This window comes from Cryptomeria japonica, chromosome 11, assembly GCF_030272615.1.
Source record: "Cryptomeria japonica chromosome 11, Sugi_1.0, whole genome shotgun sequence".
Taxonomy (NCBI): Eukaryota; Viridiplantae; Streptophyta; class Pinopsida; order Cupressales; family Cupressaceae; genus Cryptomeria; species Cryptomeria japonica.
Genome location: NC_081415.1, coordinates 121,245,172 through 121,251,505, shown reverse-complemented (window position 1 = coordinate 121,251,505; position 6,334 = coordinate 121,245,172).

The following is a 6,334-nucleotide window of genomic DNA, read 5'->3' as shown; positions in this document are numbered from 1 at the left end:
GAATGGCAAAATTATGACAAATGTATGACAATTTGCTATGCAAGGTGTATGACAAACTATGACAAGATTGAAATGCCATTCCCATGACAAAAGGGAAGAGAGAAAATAGCCTCCATGATTCCAACAAATGGAAGCATAAACATAGGAGAAAATGAGGGAATGAATTTAGAGGAAATATTAGAAAAATTATAGAAAATAGGAGAAATAAAAATTAGGTGAATTAATTAATAGGTTTTCATCCATTAATTAATTCATGAAAGAGACCTAGGACTAAATAAATAGATTCATTTAACCCATAAAGAAGAAGAAAAGGATTAAATGAACAAATCATAAAACCCTAGAAATAAGAGGACAAGGAATTAGGTCAAGACAACAAGAAATTAATGCAGGTTCAATCATGATTTTGATTGACAAAGGACCAATGTTGATAAATGATTGAGATTGGTTGACAAAAATCAATGACAAATTGACCAAGATTGACAAGGAGATCAAATTGATAGGCACCAATTGACGAGGAACAATGACTAATCGATTCAAATTGACATGATTGAAAAGGACAAGGATCGATGATGAATTGATCGCAAAATGACAAGATTGACAAGGACAAGGATCGATGATGAATCAATCACAAAATGATGAGATTGAAAAGGATAAGGATCGATGATAAATCGATCACAAAATGATGAGATTGACAAGGACAAGGATTGATGACAAATCGATCACAAAATGACGAGATTGACAAGGACAAAGATCGATGACGAATCGATGACGAAATGATGAGATTGACAAGTTGATAATTGCAAATGATTACTAACAAGCTAAAGATGATTGAAAGATTGACAAGAGGGAAAAACCCTAATTCTATCATTTATTAGGATTGATGATGTCCAAAATGATGATAAATGAGCACACACCATGATGTGACAGGATAAGATCGACCAAAATCATGACTGAAGATTGCTATCGACAAGACCTAATTCAAAAGCGATAAAAATGAGGAATGCAGAAGAAGGATTCAATGCTCGCAAATGACAAAGACCAAGTGCGCAACATAGAAGAAATGTTAATGCAACACAAGAACCCTAAAATAAGGCAATGCGCAAATGTTAAAGTATGACTCCACAAGCGTTGACCATTTTTAGATGTCTACATTTTGCCCCTCTTTGAGACAATGCGATTTTAAGCATTGTTTCAAAGAACAATAATGAAAATGTCCCAAACAATAACAATGACATATGCATGCCCCCTTGAGGAATTGGCTGAAAAAAAAATCCAGAAAAGAGGCCAAGTGATTGATAAGAATGACAGAAGATGATAGGTTCGAACGGATAAAAAATCGAAGGTCGGATGCACAAAGGACAAGCAGTGGAAGTTGCAAAAGACCGTGACCATCATAAGATGGAATGCATGCACATCCATCTAGGTACTGACAAAGATCTACATAGGAGACAAGGAGAAGAAATGTTAGTAAGAAGAAATTAGACAAAGGATAGTTAGAGATGAAGGAAAACTTGCTTTCACAAATGCACATAAGTAGGTGAGAACCTTTATTTATTCTAGCAAAGCAGATGTAGAGCATCATGGCATTGAAGGACAGAGCTAGAATGCAACCCCTTTTGCAAAAGATAAACAAATCACACACAAGGAATGAGTGAAGCATCCTAGGGTGCATACATCAAGGGTTGAGGTATGTGCGGCATTCACAAAGTGAACGTACTTATCACAGACACCCAATGATATAGTTGCCCTAGTTTGTGACAAACAGTCCATAAATAGCAAACACAACAAAAAGGAAAGGGACCATGAGCCATCCTGGTCACTCTAAATCACTCAGTGACATCATCGAGCAACATAGGAACATGATCAAAGAGAAAGATAAATCAATAAAAAGATAAGACACACAAATTCAACCAAGTCAAACAAACACTCTAATCGTCATTGTCAAAAGTGACAATGTCGTGATAAAAGGAGGATCATGTTGTCTAGTTTCAAGGAATGTAGTACCCCGTCTAAGATAGGACACAGTTTAGTTTCGAGTATACCACACCTTGTATAAGACCCATGATAATGTTGACAAGGACCAATGGTAGTGTTGATGCTATTTTGATTGATGTGACAACTGTGATCAGGTTGAATGCTTGCTTGGTCAAACAATTCATCTGTTAATGCGTGATTTCATTAAAGCACAATGTTTGATAGATTGTTGTTGGATGTATGCTCAGCGATCTATCTATGCACAAAGGGGACCATTTATTGACAAAATGCAAAATGCCAAAAGAAATTTTTTTTGGATTTTGATGTTTTTCACTTTGTAGGAATTTCAAGTTTTTAACAATTTTTTTGTTCATTTTTCAGGACTTTATTTGACTTTTTAGGGATTTTTTTCAGGACATTGTTTGATTTTTAGGGATTTTTTCAAGACATTATTTGATTTTTAGGGATTTTTTTAGGACATTATAGGATTTTTAGGGATTTTTTAGGACATTATTTGATTTTTAGGGATTTTTTTCTTTTTAGGACATTATATGATTTTTAGAGATTTTTTCAGGATATTATATGATTAGAAAGCTCCAGTCCGCACGCAGCAATAACTCTAGTAATTGATCATGACAAGGGGCGCACACCCAATGAAAATATGAAAGACATATACAATGACCAGGACCAAAACATATGCATAAGGACTGGAAACCTGAGTATGCAAGATAATGATGTTGACCAATCATAGGCCTGGAATAGAATATTGGGTCAGGGCAAGGAATTGTGATAAACCTGTGGGGGGGAAAGTACAACTAGGAGTCATGATAGATAATGGAGCAATAGTCTTTTACACATGGTGCCTATTTGCCAGGTTTTCACCATGGTACTTTCCCAAAGCACTTGTTTGCCAAGTTTTCACCAGAGGGTGAATTATTTTTCTTTACTTACTTTTTTTTTCTTCTTTTCAATTTTTCACTTTTTTTATTTTTTTGTATTTTTGAGCTTTTTGATTTTTTTGTATTTTTGAGCTTTTGATTTTTTTTTTTTTTTTTTGTATTTTTTAGGATCATATTGAAGAACTGGTGATAGAAAAACTATGCCCAGTAATTTCAAAGGTGCATGCTATTTATAGGATCTAACAGAGGTTCACCATCTGGGGTTGCAAGCTGATATGCCCCTGAACCATAGGCTATAGTAACTATGAAAGGCCCAACCCAATTAGGCTCAAATTTTCCTTTGATGATGTCAGTAGATTGTGTATTCTTCAGGTTCACCTTTAGGACCAAATCTCCCACTTTGAAGTGTCACCCTTTGACCTTCTTATTATAAGAGTGACGGAGACAGTTTTGATATGCTTGCAAATGTGTCAGGGTTGTCTGACGTTTCTCATCTAACATCTCAAGCTGATGCAGCCTAGAGACTCTGTGCATCTCATCATCAATCAAATGTTGCAGGGAAACACACAAAGAGGGAATTTCCACTTCCAAGGGTAAAATGGCTTCCGCACCATACACCAAGGAATAAGGTGTTGCACCAGTAGGTGTGCGGATGGAAGTGCGATAAACCCATAGTGTTGGATTCAGCAGTACATGCGAATCTCGACTAGCATCATTGACAACCTTTTTCAAGATCTTAATGACGATTTTATTTGATGCTTTAGCTTGACCATTACCTTGTAGATAGTAAGGACTAGAGAAATGGTGTTGGATGCGAAACTTTTCACAGAGTTCCTTGACATCTTTATTTTTGAATGGACAACCATTATCTGTGACTATTGCAATGGGAACCCCATATCTGCATATGATATAATTCAGTAGAAACTTTGAAACTTGAACACTAGTGATATAGGTCATAGGGATAGCCTCGATCCATTTTGTAAAGTATTATGTGGCTGTGATGATGAATTTGTGTCCATTTGCAGATGTCGGGTGAATCCTGCCAATAAGATCCAATCCCCATTGAGAAAAGGGCCATGAAGATATGACAAAGTGAAGTTCTTGAGCTAGCGCATGAATGTAATTTTTGTGTATTTGACATTTGTAGCATTTCTTGACAAAATCATGAGCATCCTTTTCCATAGTGGGCCAATAATATCCAGCACGAACTAACTTTTTAGCTAGACTCAGACCATTGAAATGGCCCCCACATATACCATCATGAACCTCACATAAAGACATTTGTGCCTCATCAGAATCCAAACACCTAAGGAGGGTGTGGTCAAAGGAATGATGGTAAAGGGTGTTTGCGATGATGACATATTTGGTAGTTTGGCGTATGAAGGCTCGGCATTGGTTAGAGGAAAGGTTAGGTGGTAAGGTTTGGGATTTCAAACACCGATAGATGTCATTGTACCATAGGGAATTAGGACCAACAAGAACACACATCACTTCTGCTGTCGAAATTTCAAAAGAAGGCACCAGCAACTGTTCGACCAAAAATTCACATCTATCCCTATTGTGGGGCATATTTAACATGGAAGCAATAGTTGCCATAGCATCTACTGACTTGTTTTGGATTCTTGGAACTTGACTGAAATGGATATCAGTAAATTTTTCCTTAAAAAAATCCATCATATGCTTGTAGGGAAGAAGCTTTTCATCTTTTGTTGCATAGTCATCATTCACTTAACAGATGACTAACTGGGAATCTCCATAGACTTGCAAATGTGTAATGTTCCATTGGATTGCTATTCTGAGTCCTGTGACCAAAGCTTCATATTCTGTAATATTATTGGTGCAATGAAAAGTGATCCTATATGACTTTGGGATAGTATCTCCTTGAGGGGCGACAAATAATATACCTTCTCCTAAGCCATACTTTGTGTGAGATCCATCAAAGTATAATTGCCATTCCTTAGAAGAAGTAAGAGCAAATACTAATTCATTAGGGAAATTTGTCAACATTGGATGATCATCCTGAATAGGTGCCTCTGCCAGTTGATCTGCTATGATTTGTCCTTTTATTGCCTTTCTCTCAATGTACTTAATATCAAACTCACTGAGGATCATAACCAACTTTGCCAGATGACCTATCAAAGCTGCCCTGCTAAGCAAGTATTTCAAGGGATCAATTTTTGCAACTAGCAATGTCTGATGATTTAACATATAGTGTCAAAGCTTCTGTGTGGCAAATACCACTACTAAACATGCTCGTTCAATAGTTGAATAATTCAATTCATAGCCCACTAGTGTCTGACTGATATAATAAATAGCCTGTTCTTTGCCTTTCTTGTCTTGTTGGGCTAAGAGAGCTCCTAGTGTTGTTTTAGTTACAGAGATATACAATATGAATGGCTTTCCTGCTATAGGAGGCATTAGAATAGGTGGCGACATCAGATAATCCTTGAGAGTTTGAAATTTTGATTGACATTGCTTAGTCCATTTAAAAGGGACACCTTTATGCAATAAATGTTGGAAGGGATGACATTTGTCTACCAAGTGAGCTATAAACCAGCGGATTGACTGTAACTTCCTTTGCAAACTTCTTAGTTGACGGAGATTGGAAGGAGGAGGCATATCCATTATTGCTTTAACTTTTGCTAGGTCTACTTCTATGCCTCTATGAGAAACAATGTACCCTAATAATTTGCCGGCTGTGACACCAAAGACACATTTCTTTGGGTTGAGTCTGAGCTTGTAGGTTTCCATTCAATCAAAGATTGGGCCAAGGATGGCTAGATGACTATCTCTTGTGATGGATTTGCATAATAGGTCATCAACATAGTCTTCCATCAAAGTATGCATAAAATCATGGAAAATTGTTGTCATAGCTCTTTGATATGTTGCTCTAGCATTTTTAAGGCCAAAGGGCATCACATTCCAGCAGTAGGTACCCCAAGCACATGTGAATGCAGTCTTATGTTGATCTTTAGGAGCAATGCAATTTTGATTATATCTGGAGAGACCATCCATCAATGATAGCATCTCATATTCGACAGTCATGTCAACTATGATGTCTATATTCAGCAGTGGAAAGTCATCTTTAGGGCATGCTTTATTGAGATCCCTAAAATCCATACAAATTCTGATGCCCCTAGTTAGTTAGTTAACTGGTACCAAATTTGAAATCCAATCTGCATAATCAATTGATCTGATAAAGCCCACATCTAATAATTTTTTGAGCTCTACTTTGACTAAGAGAGCCACCTAGGGATGCATCTTTCTGAGTTTTTGTTTGACAGGCTTGGCATCTGGTTTTAATGGCAAGTGATGAAGGACTAATTCTGGATCAAGGCTAGGCATATCTGCATAAGACCATGCAAAACTAATCTTCTTTTTGAGAAAGAAATCGACAAAATCTATCTTTTCTTATTTTGATAGAGAAGCAACGAAATGAATGACCTTAGGGTTGTCAGGTG